Source organism: Pleurodeles waltl, chromosome 3_1 (genome assembly GCF_031143425.1).
Source record: "Pleurodeles waltl isolate 20211129_DDA chromosome 3_1, aPleWal1.hap1.20221129, whole genome shotgun sequence".
In the NCBI taxonomy this organism is placed as follows: domain Eukaryota; kingdom Metazoa; phylum Chordata; class Amphibia; order Caudata; family Salamandridae; genus Pleurodeles; species Pleurodeles waltl.
Window position 1 is genome coordinate 60339760 of NC_090440.1, and position 17225 is coordinate 60356984.

The following is a 17225-nucleotide window of genomic DNA, read 5'->3' on the forward strand; positions in this document are numbered from 1 at the left end:
CAGAGCCCCGCAAATCACCCCATCTTGGATTCCCCTAGGTCTCTAGTTTTCAAAAATGCGCTGGTTTGCTAGGTTTCCCCAGGTGCCGGCTGAGCTAGAGGCCAAAATCCACACGTAGGCACTGTTTTCTATGAAAAAATGTGATGTGTCCACGTTGTGTTTTGGGCCATTTCCTGTTGCGAGCGCTAGGCCTACCCACACAAGTGAGGTATCATTTTTATCGGGAGACGTGGGGGAACGCTGGGTGGAAGGAAATTTGTGGCTCCTCTCAGATTCCAGAACTTTCTGCCACAGAAATGTGAGGAACATGTGTTTTTTTAGGCAAATTTTGAGGTTTGCAAAGGATTCTGGGTAACAGAACCTGGTCCGAGCCACACAAATCACCCCATCTTGGATTCCCCTAGGTCTCTAGTTTTCAGAAATGCACAGGTTTGGTAGGTTTCCCTAGGTGGCGGCTGAGCTAGAGGCCAAAATCTACAGGTAGGCACTTTGCTAAAAACAGGTCTATTTTCTGTGATGTGTCCACGTTGCGCTTTGGGGCGTTTCCTGTCGCGGGCGCTAGGCCTACCCACACAAGTGAGGTATAATTTTTATCGGGAGACATGGGGGAACGCTGGGTGGAAGGAAATTTGTGGCTCCTGTCAGATTGTAGAACTTTCTGCCACAGAAATGTGAGGAACATGTGTTTTTTTTAGCCAAATTTTGAGGTTTGCAAAGGATTCTGGGTAACAGAACCTGGTCCGAGCCACACAAGTCACCCCATCCTGGATTCCCCTAGGTCTCTAGTTTTCAGAAATGCACAGGTTTGGTAGGTTTCCCTAGGTGGCGGCTGAGCTACAGGCCAAAATCTACAGGTAGGCACTTTGCAAAAAACACCTCTGTTTTCCTTCAAAAATGTGGTTGTGTCCACGTTGCGCTTTGGGGCGTTTCCTGTCGTGGGCACTAGGCCTACCCACACAAGTGAGGTATCATTTTTTTCGGGAGACGTGGGGGAACGCTGGGTGGAAGGAAATTTGTGGCTCCTCTCAGATTCCAGAACTTTCTGCCACAGAAATGTGAGGAACATGTGTTTTTTTAGCCAAATTTTGAGGTTTGCAAAGGATTCTGGGTAACAGAACCTGGTCCCAGCCACACAAGTCACCCCATCTTGGATTCCCCTAGGTCTCTAGTTTTCAGAAATGCACAGGTTTGGTAGGTTTCCCTAGGTGGCGGCTGAGCTACAGGCCAAAATCCACAGGTAGGCACTTTGCTAAAAACAGGTCTGTTTTCTGTGATGTGTCCACGTTGCGCTTTGGGGTGTTTCCTGTCGCGGGCGCTAGGCCTACCCACACAAGTGAGGTATTATTTTTATCGGGAGACGTGGGGGAATGCTGGGTGGAAGGAAATTTGTGGCTCCTCTCAGATTCCAGAACTTTCTGCCACAGAAATGTGAGGAACATGTGTTTTTTTAGCCAAATTTTGAGGTTTGCAAAGGATTCTGGGTGACAGAACCTAGTCCCAGCCACACAAGTCACCCCATCCTGGATTCCCCTAGGTCTCTAGTTTTCAGAAATGCACAGGTTTGGTAGGTTTACCTAGGTGGCGGCTGAGCTACAGGCCAAAATCCACAGGTAGGCACTTTGCTAAAAACAGGTCTGTTTTCTGTGATGTGTCCACGTTGCGCTTTGGGGCGTTTCCTGTCGCGGGCGCTAGGCCTACCCACACAAGTGAGGTATTATTTTTATCGGGAGACGTGGGGGAATGCTGGGTGGAAGGAAATTTGTAGCTCCTCTCAGATTCCAGAACTTTCTGCCACAGAAATGTGAGGAACATGTGTTTTTTTAGCCACATTTTGAGGTTTGCAAAGGATTCTGGGTAACAGAACCTGGTCCCAGCCACACAAGTCACCCCATCCTGGATTCCCCTAGGTCTCTAGTTTTCAGAAATGCACAGGTTTGGTAGGTTTCCCTAGGTGGCGGCTGAGCTACAGGCCAAAATCTACAGGTAGGCACTTTGCAAAAAACACCTCTGTTTTCCTTCAAAAATTTGGTTGTGTCCACGTTGCGCTTTGGGGCGTTTCCTGTCGTGGGCGCTAGGCCTACTCACACAAGTGAGGTATCATTTTTATCGGGAGACGTGGGGGAACGCTGGGGGGAAGGAAATTTGTGGCTCCTCTCAGATTCCAGAACTTTCTGCCACAGAAATGTGAGGAACATGTGTTTTTTTAGCCAAATTTTGAGGTTTGCAAAGGATTCTGGGTAACAGAACCTGGTCCCAGCCACACAAGTCACCCCATCTTGGATTCCCCTAGGTCTCTAGTTTTCAGAAATGCACAGGTTTGGTAGGTTTCCCTAGGTGGCGGCTGAGCTACAGGCCAAAATCCACAGGTAGGCACTTTGCTAAAAACAGGTCTGTTTTCTGTGATGTGTCCACGTTGCGCTTTGGGGCGTTTCCTGTCGCGGGCGCTAGGCCTACCCACACAAGTGAGGTATCATTTTTATCGGGAGACGTGGGGGAACGCTGGGTGGAAGGAAATTTGTGGCTCCTCTCAGATTCCAGAACTTTCTGCCACAGAAATGTGTGAACATGTGTTTTTTTTAGCCAAATTTTGAGGTTTGCAAAGGATTCTGGGTAACAGAACCTGGTCCGAGCCACACAAGTCACCCCATCCTGGATTCCCCTAGGTCTCTAGTTTTCAGAAATGCACAGGTTTGGTAGGTTTCCCTAGGTGGCGGCTGAGCTACAGGCCAAAATCTACAGGTAGGCACTTTGCAAAAAACACCTCTGTTTTCCTTCAAAAATTTGGTTGTGTCCACGTTGCGCTTTGGGGCGTTTCCTGTCGTGGGCGCTAGGCCTACCCACACAAGTGAGGTATCATTTTTATCGGGAGACGTGGGGGAACGCTGGGTGGAAGGAAATTTGTGGCTCCTCTCAGATTCCAGAACTTTCTGCCACAGAAATGTGAGGAACATGTGTTTTTTTAGCCACATTTTGAGGTTTGCAAAGGATTCTGGGTAACAGAACCTGGTCCCAGACACACAAGTCACCCCATCTTGGATTCCCCTAGGTCTCTAGTTTTCAGAAATGCACAGGTTTGGTAGGTTTCCCTAGGTGGCGGCTGAGCTACAGGCCAAAATCTACAGGTAGGCACTTTGCTAAAAACAGGTCTGTTTTCTGCGATGTGTCCACGTTGTATTTTGGGGCGTATCCTGTCGCGGGCGCTAGGCCTACCCACACAAGTGAGGTATCTTTTTTATCGGGAGACTTGGGGGAACATAGAATAGCAAAACAAGTGTTATTGCCCCTTGTCTTTCTCTACATTTTTCCCTTCCAAATGTAAGACAGTGTGTAAAAAAGACATCTATTTGAGAAATGCCCTGTAATTCACATGCTAGTATGGGCACCCTGGAATTCAGAGATGTGCAAATAACCACTGCTTCTCAACACCTTATCTTGTGCCCATTTTGGAAATACAAAGGTTTTCTTGATAGCTATTTTTTACTCTTTATATTTCAGCAAATGAATTGCTGTATACCCGGCATAGAATGAAAACCCACTGCAGGGTGCAGGTCATTTATTGGCTCTGGGTACCTAGAGTTCTTGATGAACCTACAAGCCCTATATATCCCCGCAACCAAAAGAGTCCAGCAGACGTAACGGTATATTGCTTTCGAAAATCTGACATTGTAGGAAAAAATTACAGAGTAAAACTTAGAGAAAAATTGATGTTTTTTTCACCTCAATTTCAATATTTTTCTTTTTCAGTTGTTATTTTCTGTAGGAAACCCTTGTAGGATCTACACAAATTACCCCTTGCTGAATTCAGAATTATGTCTACTTTTCAGAAATGTTGCGGTTTCTGGGATCCAGCATTGGTTTCATGCCCATTTCTGTCACTGACTGGAAGGAGGCTGAAAGCACAAAAAATCATACAAATGGGGTATGTCCCAGTAAAATGCCAAAATTGTGTTGAAAAATTGGGTTTTCTGATTCAAGTCTGCCTGTTCCTGAAAGCTGGGAAGCTGGTGATTTTATCACCGCAAACCCTTTGTTGATGCCCTTTTCAGGGAAAAAACCACAAGCCTTCTTCTGCAGCCCATTTTTCCAGTTTTTTTATAAAAACAAAATTTTCACTGTTTTTTGGCTAATTTCTTGGCCTCCTTCTGGGGAACCCACAAAGTCTGGGTACCTCTAGAATCCCTAGGATGTTGGAAAAAAAGGACGCAAATTTGGCGTGGGTAGCTTACGTGAACAAAAAGTTATGAGGGCCTAAGCGCGAACTGCTCCAAATAGCCAAAAAAAGGATCGGCACAGGAGGGGGAAAAGGCCTGGCAGCGAAGGGGTTAAAGAAATGAAGAACACAATTTTTGATCATCTCCCATCAGCAGTTGATGTAAAACAATCGCTAATTTTACTGTGGTATTATTTCTAGTTAAGTGTAAAAGAATGTCTCAAGTACCTTTTACATTTTCTACGTTACTGTGTACTTTATTACACAAGGCTAGTGATAGCAATAATCAGCGGATATCCCATACTGCATGGTGAACATTTGTTTAGTGTTGATATGGAATGGACCATTCAACAATCTGGCAACTTCAGGTTTTTTACACCATGTCTCATCAGTAGGTATTAATTTGAGAGGAGATGACGTAATGAAACACAGTCTTGTTAGGTGGCAACACTATTCACTGAGGAAACCCTGCTTAGCCCTTGGTAGCTTTTTCTGTAGAGGCAGGAAATGTGTGATAGGTTGAAACAGTACCAGACACTATTAAAGTTAACAACACAGCACAATAAACATTCCAGAAATAATTTTTAAAAGGTAAGAAACATTTAAAAGGACAATGTATTAAAATGTTTGAGAATGGGTTAAAGGAAACAGAGATGTAAGTCCTTATTTAGAGATTGGCGAATGGGACCCCCCATCACAAATGTGGCTGTCCCATGCTTTTTTCTAAAGTGCATTGTAGGCTATGACACTTGTAATAGCCCTAATTGTCGAAACAAAAAGCACCAAGAAACAGTTAAAGTTAATGTTTACAATAGTCCAACACGTAGGTGTGATTTCTGCTTGTATGTGATGGAGCAGCACTCGGGTAAGCCCTGCTTGTTTCAGGGGTAAAGGTTTACCTTCAAAATGTGTTACCAAGATGGCAACCCTCCAACCTGGAAAGTCAGCACAGGCTATTGTCGCCACTCCCCTGACAGAGGCATAACTATCACCATGAATCAGGTAGGGATCCGTGTGCCAAGAATTTTGAGCAATCAAGGATCGCCAGATTAGTGTCCAGGACACTGAAATGCCAATTTATATCTGTACTGGGATGTTTTGGACCATGAATGACAGGCAGGGTCGGTGCTACGTGGGAGGTATCATCAGGATTTTAAGTACAGTTGATTATCATCAGACTATTATGGACATAGGGCCAGATTTACAAGGCCCCAACACCTCCTTGCGCCACATTAGCATAATTGTTTCTGATGCTAATGTGGCTCAACGAGCAAAAATCGCCATGCCATATCAACAAAGTGGTGCAATGTGAGGATTGCACCACTTTGTGACCCTTTGTGCCACATTATGCATGCACTAGGCATAATGTATGTAAGGGAGGGGGTCCAGGGTTAGGAGGCCTGCAAAAATGGTGCAATGAAATCAATGGGTCTCCTTGATCTGTGCTGCACTATCGTCAGATTTTTTGATGCTAGGGCAGCAAAGCTCCACAATAGCGGCAAACATTTTGAAGCTATGGGCCTAACGTGCGCCATGGTGCTTCGTATTGTAAATACAGTGCAACCATGGTATCAGGTGGCGGCACTAGAAATCTGGTGCATCAGTACCGATGCACCAGATTCTTGTAAATCTGGGCCATAGAATGCTTGAGCGGCTGAAATCTAAATAAAGTGCGATGGGTGACACAAAGGAAATTTGTGATGGAACCTGCAGTGAGTTACAGCGCCTACAAAATACATTGTTTACGTGAGCTGCACACTTTCTGTAGTAAAAGTTAGTCAACATTGCCTAATGCAAAATTGTGAGATATTTCCCTAATATCATGCAATGTGAATTTGTGAAATTCCAAGAATTTCCTTCTCACACCACGTTACCTCCAAATGTATTTTACTGTTATCTGGATTTCTACAATGACTTTAAAGAAAGTCCTTCTGCTTTTTTTTGTCTTTGTAGCATCCAAAACATTCTGCAACCTCAACAACACTTTTTTCTGAACTTACATAACTGGCATTCTTCATCTCACATTCCAAACAATACATAAGAAAACAACCAGAACATTTCTTAGTAAGCTAAGGGTTCTTTAAAAACTTTCCACTCAGCCATATTCAACACTCTCTAAACCACTTCCATACCACCAAAATGAGATAATAATGAATTGCTAGAGAAACCTAAGTTAGTAACCCAGCAAAACACAGATAAGACTACCTCTCAGTAGCAAGGCAAAGAAAGCCACACAGTATACTCATTGGTAGTGCACAGAGGTCAGAAACTAGTAAAACAGCACACTAGGAACCCCCTCTTGCGCGTCTCATTCTCACTCTACATTACAGTAATGCTCTGTTCATGGCAATCTGTATGATTCTTCCAATTCCTTCATAGTCAATGCGGTAATATGGCACATCAATACTCTGCACAGAAAAATAAAAGAACATTGACACAAACTACAGTCGAGGTGATGAGAACATCTAATGGGACACCACGCAAAACCTCAAATCATCAAAAGATTTGTTTATGTGGATGGTATCAAACACTCCCCGCTATATGAAGTCCCTCCCTTGAAAGCCCGACACTGCCCCCCCATGTAATGCAGAGAAGCAGCCATGGATTCTCCACAGAGCAGTACCGTGTATACTTAGATATAGGACTGATTTCCTCTCTCCCTCAGCTGGCACACTTTAGGCTGCCTATGCACCAACACACACACCTTTACAACGTAGTCTGCATGTGATATCAATCATAGGTTTTGAACTAGAAGGGTATCTTTGCACTCTGAAATACTTTGCTTACACGTAGTTTAACACTTTTCCTGCTTTGCACGTGTGCTGTGCAATGCAGCACACATATAAAGTTAAAACTTTTGAGAAAAGGAAACTTTTTTCAAACTTTATCCTTGCCTTAAGAAGGCGTTCATTTTTGGTGCAAATTTGGGCCCATATTTATACTTTTTTACGCAAACCTGCGCCAGCGCAGGTTTACGTCAAAAACTTTAACGCCGGCTACTGCCATTCCAGTGCACCAGCCGGGCGTCATATTTAAGGAATGACGGTAGCCGGCGGTGCCGCCTAGTTAGCATCAAAATAAATGGCGCTAACCAGTCAGTGGAGGCGTAGGGAAGACTGGGGGTTGTGCGTCAAAGAATGGTGCAGGTCAGGTTAGAGTCAAAAATATTGACTCTAACCTGACCAGCATAATTTTCTGATGCACAAACCCCATGGAAATGACTCCTGTCTTAGCATAGACAGGAGTCATGCCCCCATGCCCAATGGCCATGGCCAGGGGACTTCTGTCCCCTGGGCATGGCCATTGGGCACAGTGGCATGTAAGGGGGCCCAAGTTAGGTCCCCCCTATGCCACTTTAAAATAAAAATAAAAATACTTACCAAAACTTACCTGGACTTATCGTAGATGGGTCCCCCATCCATGGGTGTCCTCCATAGGTGGGCGAGGGTGGCAGGGGGGTCCCTGGGTGCAGGGAAGGGCACCTGTGGATAGGTGGGCGAGGGTGGCAGGGGGGTCCCTGGGTTCAGGGAAGGGCACCTGTGGACTGCTTCCATGGTCAGAGACCAAGGAAATGAGCTCACAGGTACTCTATTGCCTGCCCTGACCCAGGCGTTAAAAAATGATTCTAAACAAGCTTAGAGCCATTTTTTCAGGCCCTCCTCCCGTGAGTCATTTTTGCACGGGAGTATAAATAAGGTGCAAATGCCTTAGAGTCATTTTTTTGCCCGGGAACGCCTACCTTGCATCTCATTAACGCAAAGTAGGTTTCCACGGTAAAAAAATGACTCTAACTCTGTAATTTTGGCGCTAGACGGGTCTAGCGCCAAAGTATAAATATGGAGTTGGGTTTGCGCCGGATTTTCCCCCCCAAAAAATTACGCAAATCCGGCACAAACAGAGTATAAATATGCCCCTTGGTCTACCTTTTAGATATGGGACGAGTAGCCATATACAGAATGGAATGTTCCCTTGACTCAAAGTAGTGTCAAGTAGCTCAAAGCAATACTTTGGGAGTACTTTACGGTTGTTTTTAACTATGCACCGCCTTCCGTCACTTTTCTGATGCAAACGCCGCACATTGTGTTTTTAAATCTTCTCTGTAAGAAAGTGATTTATAATTTGGTTGGCTTGGCATTTCAGCACAGGAAAATAGTTTTAATACGTTTACCAACCTGAGAACAACCCATTGAAGTTATGGAACTAGGGGAGACAGCCTTAACTTAAAGAAAACTATGAATCATTTAGATGTATCAAAGCAGTCAATAAGCCAGGGAAACAGCACAATAAAATCCCACTGCAATTTATAAAAATAGAGTAAGTTTTAATTGTCAAAATAAAACATAAATCACCAACAGACAATAAAGTGGCCCTGGGCATTTTTAAAGATTTAGTTGAAAAAGTGACTTGAAAAATTAAACTGCTAATAAGTAATCACCGTTTGCGGTGGACTGGGACCTAGGTGCAATATCAGGCCACCTGAGATGGATCTCCAGTCACATACACCGAGTGGATTCATTCCTGTCAAAAATGTTACCTAATGATGTAGTGTCTGAAGTGAAATTCACATTTATCCAGCAGGGCAAAGTGTCTCCCATGACAAAAAAGTAAAATTGAGATAGGACATCTTTGCCTTAAGATAACTCTGATGCTCCAGAAATGTTGTAAGTCCATCAGTCCCAGCATTTCAGTGTTTGATGTAGAACCTGCAGGATGAAGTCCATCTCTGCTTATAAATTGGCAACTGCTCTTTTTAGAAAAGGCACCCTAGTGTGTGATATCCCTATAGCCACACAGGAAGGCAGACAATTGGAAACAACCTCATTTTACAGGGTACAAGTGGGAGCAGGTCTAGACCTTCAGGTTGCCTCTTAGGTCTGAAAGAGCAGATCCAGTCAACCTTCTGTTATTTCACAGGTCGAGAAAGTGTGCTGAGGGACTGTGGGCAGACACGCTTTGTACAGTTTCATAGCTAGCACCAGGAGTGACTCCTGGACACTGCCTAACAAATGAAGAAACAGTTCCCAGGGGCAACTCTACCCACCTTTGCAGCACAAGTAGTTTGCTTTACTTCGAAAATGCACTAATCTAGCTGGAATCCAAGATGCTGGACTCCCTCTGCCAATCAATCAATCAATCACTTGTAAAGCGCGGCTAGTCACCCACTAGGGTCTCAATGCATTGGGGGATGGGGCAGTAAGTGAGTAGTCATCAGAGGGGATCAGATGAAGAGCCAGGTTTTGAGGTCTTTTCTGAATTGCGATAGAGTAGGAGATCTTCTGAGGTGGATGGGAAGGGAGTTCCATGTCTTGGCGGTGTGCTGAGAGAAGGATCTTCCTCTGGCTATGGCCTTCTGGAAATGTAGGACGTCAGCAAGGTCGGCGGACCAGAACTGTCAGGTGGGTGTGTAGAAGTGGAGTCTTTGGTTGAGGTATTCTGGTCCGGTGTTGTGAAGGGCTTTATAGGCGTGCGTGAGAAGTTTAAATGTAATTCTCTTGTCTATTGGGAGCCAGTGCAGGTCCCTCAGTAGGGCGGAGGTGTGGCTGTGTCTGGGGGTGTTCTTGATGAGACGAGCAGAGGCGTTCTGGATGCGTTGCAGTCTTTTCCGTACCTTGGTGGTGGTTCCGGCGTAGAGTGCATTGCCATAGTCCAGGCAGCTGCTGACAAGGGCCTGGGTGACTGTTCTTTTGTATTCGGTTGGGATCCATTTTAAGTTCTTCTGGAGCATGTGCATAGTGTTGAAGCAGGAGGAGGAGACTGTGCTGACTTCATCGAGAGTGCTGAGTCCACGATGAAGCCGAGGTTGCGGGCATGGTTGGTGGGGCCCAGAGTGCTTCCGAGGGCAGTGGGCCACCAAGAGATGTCCCAGGCTGAGGGGTTGTTGCTGATGATGAGGACTTCTGTTTTTTCGGTATTGAGGTTGAGGCAGCTCTCCTTCATCCAGGCGGCGACTGTCTTCATTCCGTTGTGAAAGTTGACTTTGGCTGTGTGCGGATCGTTGGTGAGGGAGATGATTAGCTGTGTGTCGTCGGCATATGAGGCGATGTTGAGTGCGTGGTGTCTGGCGATGGTAGCTATGTGGGCCATGTAGAGGTTGAAGAGAGTGGGGCTCAGAGAGGAGCCTTGCAGGACGCTGCAGATGATCTTGGTGGCCTCTGAGTAGAAGGAGGGAGTTGGACTTTTTGGGTCCTGTCAGAGAGGAAGAAGGTGATCCATTCTAGTGCCTTGTCGCGGATGCCAGCGTCATGGAGACGAGTCTGTAGAGTGCAATGGGAGAGGGTGTCGAAGGCGGCAGACAGGTTGAGGAGGATGAGAGCCACGGTCTCACTTCTGTCTAGGAGGATGCAAATGTCATCTGTGGCAGTGAGGAGGGGCGGTTTCGGTGCTGTGGTTGCTCTGGAAGCCTGACTGTGAAGGGTCCAGGATGTTGTTGCGTTTGATTTGTTTGGTGAGTTGTTTGTTGACAGCTTTTTCGATGACTTTAGCTGGGAAGGGGAGCAGAGAGAGGGGCGGAAGTACTTGAGGTCATTTGGGTCTGCGGTGGGTTTCTTCAATAGGGGCTTGATTTCGGCGTGTTTCCAGATTTCTGGGAAGGTGGCGGTTTTGAAGGAGCGGTTGATGAAGTGCCAGAGTTTGGGTGCAATGGTGCTGCTTGCTTTGTTGAAGATGTGGTGGGGGCAGGGGTCAGAGGGAGAGCCGGAGTGGATGAAGTTCATCATGTTGAGGGTTTCTTCGTCTGAGATGTTGGCGCAGCAGAGTAGGTGGTGGGTTTTTTTGAGGAGCTTCAGTGGGGGATATGACGGTGGTGGGCATGGGATGGTCCTGAGTTGGGTAGCTGTTGTAGATGTCTGCTATATTGTGGTGGAAATAGGTGGAGAGGTTGTGGCAGAGTTCTTGGGAGGGGGCATGTCCGTGGACTTCCCTCTGGGATTGGTCAGTTCACTGATGATCACGAAGAGCTCTTTGCTGTTCTGTGCGTTGTTGTTGATACGCTCCTGGAGGCGTTTCTCTTGGTGGTCCTGATGAGTTGGTGGTGTGCGTTTATAGCTTTTTTGCCTTACTTTGCATCAGGAAGGTGTTTCCATGGGTATTGTGTGGGTGTTCCCACGCCAAGGTAGTACAGCAGGAGCCCATGTAGGTGGGGGTTGTTTAAGAAAATGAGCTGTTCCAACCTTCTAAATTACAACAATCTGGTTATAAAACCAGCTCGCCCTCCTACTAGGATGGTGTCAGGATAACTACAGTGTGTCATGGAATCAAAAAGCTTCCCAGTCCCGGGTATCACCTCCCTTTTAGGTTAATGAAGTTCCTGGAAACTACCCATCTGCTCATATGCCCCAACCCCAGCTCATCTTATTGCAAAGCCTAAGCCATTGTCCATACTCAAGGAGCAGATGCCACATCTGTTCAAACCCTGCAGAAGCAGCTGCTGGCAGGCTAATGCAAATTAGTTGTCATAAGCTTTAGGCAGGGTTTAGGTAACTTCTATTAATTGCTTTTTCTAAATATTATCAAAATCTAACTTCTTCACTGAGACAGCAAAATGAATATACCAATCTGTCTTCTAATTTTCATCATAGTACAGCCAGATCCTTCCACAGTAAAAATAAGTTTGGGAGATTGGTACTGTAGGGACATGAACAAATTGGGGCCCATACTTACAAGTGATGTGCCCTGGCAGTGCATCACTTCTTGTGATGCACAGGCGGCGCAGGCTGCTTACCCATATCTGAAAGAACATGCAATGCCACTTTGCATGGATTTTCATGGCCTTGTAGAGTAGGCAATGGAGGCAAGTCGTTGCGTTGCCTTACTTTGCATCAGGGAGGAGTTTCCATGGGTGTTGTGTGGGTGTTCTCACACAACACCCAGGGATTTTGACACATTCCCAGATTTATAAGTTTTGTAAACCTGGGAAGCATCAAAAGCCTATGTGTAAGAGTGCTGCAACAGGGAGAAATATCTTTATTTCTCCCCATTTTTTCTACATTCTGCAGCACACATAGAGGGAGAAAATCACCTCCATCAACTGTTTTTGTGCAATGGCCAACAAAAATATACAGCAGAAAAACAGGAGGTTAAAGGCACAAAATGTCTGGAGTAAGGCCACCCTAAGGATGTCTGTTCTAACAATGTATCAAGGAGAGATCTGCATAAGTGGAAGGCCCAAGTCCTCCCCACCTATGCAATGTTCAGCATCAACTCTCCCATTTAATGTTTTTGTTTTTTGTTGTTGTTTTCCTGAGGTTTGAGATCATTTGAAGGGAGAGCAATTATGGTTATAAATTCTGGTATGAAGTTTAGGTGTGGCTGTCTCCTGGTGAATGTGTTGCAGTCTTATGGTGCGTTATAGGATTATGGTGGATTTTTTTTAGAAATCTATACAATCTTCTAGAACATTGGGGAATTCCTAAAAAACACATCTTTTTTACTTCCTTCTGCATGGTGCGTCACTTTTTGTGGCACACTGGTGTCGCATAGTGCAGGCCCAAAACTGCTAGGCTATGCAAAGCCACTTTGCTTGACTTTCAGGGCCTTGTAGATATGGTGTAAGGCAATGCAGTTTTTGTCGCTGCAGCAGGAAGGCATACCATGGATGTTGTGATGGGTGTTTCCACACAACACCCATGGGGTTTGATGCATTTCCAGATTGACAAGAATCTGTAAACCTAGGAATGCATCAAAACTGTACACCTTCCAAGGGCAGGCACAATGAGGAGGAATAACTTCATTTCTCCTCGTTGTTTCCTCTTTGCGTGTGTGCTGCATTCTCTAGCACACATAGAGAGAGGAAAATGCCTCTCTGGATTTGTTTTGTGCAGGAAGGTGCCCCTTCCTGCCTGCACAAAAACAATCCTGCTGGCAATGCAGACAACGATGCACCATGGTTTCTGCATTGGTGCTAGGCAGCCATTTGTGTGCTAGCGCTAGAGGAAAGGACAGAAATACACCTTATATTGTATATACAGTGGATATCTGCCCTTTTCAGGTGGTGCAGGGCAGTGAAAGAAGCTCACTTGCTGAGCTGCCCTGCACCAGAGGTGTGTAAACATACCCCTGAGTGTTAGGACCATTGGTGTTTGCCTCAGGTACTCTACTACTAACACTCATTTGTCATGTGCGGCCCTCTTGCTGGGATCCAAGAAGGATTGGAAAATGGGAGATGGGTCCTCAGTAGTATTGGGTGGTAGTTTTTTCAGTATTTTTTATTCTTCTTCTTCTCCGCCCTTCTAAAACACATGGCTACCCAACAGGCCTCACAGAGACCAGGATCTTATCAGGCTCACAATTGTTGTATGGTAGATGAACAGCAATGTCTTAAACTGTTGCCTGATACTAAGTTTACCCTTGTTCATCCTGAGTGCTTCTGGTACAGTATTTCATAGTTTGGGTGCAAGATATGAGAAGGAAAATCCTCTACACCTGGCTTTCTCGATCTTAGGAACAGCAAATAGTTATAGATTTGTGGAACATAATGGTCAACTAGGACAGTAGGGAATATGAGATGTTGTAAAAGTTGTGGTCCCTTCATATGTACCGCTTGATGTGCTATGCATAATGCCTTGAACTGTATCCTCTTGTGTACCGGCAGCCAGTGTGAGGAGGCTAATGAGAATGAAACAGAGTGATGTTTCAGTATTTCCAAAAGAGTCTGGGCCATTGCATTTTGGATTGTTTGAAGTTTTTCAATCACATATTGTGGGCGTCTCAAATGTGGAGAATTCCCATAGTCTAGGTGAGACAAAATAGACCGTGTATTACCACTCTCCGTATGAGCACGGGAACCAGCCCAGCACATTCCTGAGAATTCTCCACAGGCCAAAGCTGTTTGAGGCTAGTATTCTGGCCTGGACTTCCATTGTGAGGATATTATTATTTAGAGTGCACATACTTTTTATTCCGGTTCAGGGGAAGAATGTTCCCTGAATGACTTAGGCCAACATAGTGTGTTCTAAATGAAAGGATTGTTGTCAGCAAATAGTACTGCAGTTTTGTCACCATTTAGTTTCAGACAGCTGGCAGACATCCACTCTGCAACTTGCCTTAAACATGAATTGAATTGACAGGATATTGCTGCTGTGTCAGGCATAAGTGAGATAAAAATCTGCGTGTCATCGGCATATGACATCATTCAGAGTCAACGGGAACATATAGGGGGTCATTACAACCCTGCCGGTCCAAAACCGCCAGGGCTGTTTCGACGGAAGCACCGCCAACAGGCTGGCGGTGCTTCCTGGCATATTACGACCGCGGCGGTAGCGCCGCGGTCGCACCGCCGGGGCCGGCGGTTTTCCGCCACAATGGCCCCAGCGGTTCTAATCCACCAGGGCAGCGCTGCTAGCAGCGCTGCCCAGGGGATTACGAGTCCCCGACCGCCAGCCTTTTCCTGGTGGTCTGAACCGCCAGGAAAAGGATGGCGGTAGGGGGAGTCGTGGGGCCCCATGCAGCTTTTCACTGTCTGCTATGCAGACAGTGAAAAGTGCGACGGGTGCAACTACACCCATCGCACGGCCGCACTTGGTTTCCGCCCGCCGGCCCAGCGGGGATGTCCAAATGGGCCCGCCGCCCGCCAATGTTGTAATGACCCCCATAATCTCTGAAAGCGGGCAGACATTAGGATTTAAATGAGTGGGACTCAGTGATGAACCCTGTGGGACCCCTCATTTTAAGAGACAATAAGCTGAGAACAGAGGTCTCTCACAAACTTGAAAGCTTCTGTTGTCCAGAAAACAGGCAAACCACTTTGGGCTGAGTTGGTAATTCAGGATTCTACCAGTCTCTAAATTAGGATTGGGTGAGATACTGTGTCACAGGCTGCACTTAGGTGTAGCAGTATAACTGCCACTCAGCCACTTTGGTCAAGGATTTTTTAAATTTCTTCTGCGACAACTAGTAATACTGGTTCCATGCTACTTTCGAGCCAGAAACCCGTTTGGGTGAAATGTAGTTTTCTGTGATGCTCAAAAAAGCGGAGATATGTTTATTAACAAATATCTCCAGTAATTTGCTAAAACTAGGGAGAAAGGAATGTGGCCTGTGATTTTCCTCCTGCGTAGGATTTTAGGATTTGTTTTAGCAATGGTCTAACAATTACAATTTTCGGGGCATCTGGGATACTACTGCTCCCAAGAGAGAAAATAAAAATGTGCCTCAGTACTGGGAAGATTATGGGCCTGATTACTTTGGAGGACGGTGTTAATCTGTCCCAAATGTGACGGATATACCACCAGCCGTATTACGAGTTCCATAGGATATAATGGACTCATAATACAGCTGGTGGTATATCCATCACATTTGGGACGGATTAACACCATCCTCCAAAGTTGTAATCAGGCCCTATATTTTTACCCTTCTTCAGTATGTCAAGAGGTGCTGGATTAAGGGGGGACCTGGAGTTCACTATTTTTATATGTTCTTTGATAGCTTCCTCTGTCACTAGCGGGAGGGAAGATAGTTTCTGTTTTCCCAACCCATCCCAAGGGATATTGTTAACATTATTGTTGGGTACTGATTTCCCTGTCAAAGTAGCACACATACTGCTATTTTATCCAAGAAAGTATTTGACTAGCATCGTGCAGCAATACTCAGAGGGAAGGGGACTGCAAGATATACTCGCTGGTTTCATAAAAGGGTTTACTTTCATATATAGCTCTTTTGATGAATTTGGTGTATTTTCAATCCTAGTGTTAAGACAGAAAATGTGTGCTTCTCTTATGGCAAACTGAAATTGCTTTCTTTCTATTTTATAATTTAGTTTGTTGGAAGCATTATTGTGTTTCTCCTTTCCAACCTTTGCATTCTTTTATTAATTTGACTAATTGCACGGAGAACGAAGGGGCATGACCCTGTGGTCGGCTACTTTTGTGCAGTCTCCTAGGGACTTGGGGCCAGATGTAGCAAAATCCGAATTTGCGACTCGCAAATTGCGAGTCGCAAACCCAAATGCAGGATGGTGTCCCTGACACCATCTGCGAATCGCAAGGGGGTCACAAACACCCACCTCATTAATAATAATGAGGTGGGTCGCAATTTGCGACCCCATTGCGATTCGCAGCACTCACAGGGATGGTGGCCTGCTGGTGACAGCAGACCACCATGTCTGTGACTGCTTTTAAATAAAGCAGATTTATTTTTGTATTGCAGCCTGTTTTCCTTAAAGGAAAACGAGTTGCAATACAAACGAAAAAATGAAGCGTTTATGTTTCATTTTTTCAGAGCAGGCAGTGGTCCTGCTCTGAAAAAATATTTTCAGGGCCATTCACAAAAGGGAAGGGGTCCCATGGGGACCCCTTCCCTTTTGCGAATGGGTTACCACCAGTGTGACACTGGTGGTAACTGCAAATTGCTTTGCGACTGCGTTCGCGGTCACAAAGCAATTCTGCATCACGATGCGAATCGCAAATAGGAAGGGGAACACCCCTTTCTATTTGCGACTCGCATTCCCATTTTGCAAGTCGGTAACCAGGTTACCGACTGGCAAAATGGGAATGAGCATCGCGATGTGCTTTTTGCATGTCGAAAACAGCGAAATTCGCTGTTTGCGCCATGCAAAAAGTTACGTACATCTGGCCCTTGTTTGTCTAGTGAATCCTTTATCCAGTTATTGAAGTTGGTACTCATTTCTGATATATGTCCATTCATATCCAGGATAGAATTGAGTAGTGTGGTTTACCAGCTAGCTGTGGTCAGGTTTGCCAGCTGGGCAGGTAAGTTTTACCTTCCTTCTCTTGGGAGGTGAAGCAGGACAATATACAGTAGTGATCTGACCAAAACACATGGAGAGGGTCTTCTGACCTCATGTTAGAAATGTTAGTTAAAATGTGATCAAGAACATGACCTTTTTGTGCATGGGAGATGATACCAGTCATGCAAGCTGGATGGCGGAAAGATTTTTGTTAGAAATGGGGTCTTTGGTTGGCCCCTATCCACGCAATGACCCTCTCTCTAGTCAGGGTAAGTCACACACAATCCAAATTATCCTGAGCTCACCCTCTGGTAGCCTGGCACTGAGCAGTCA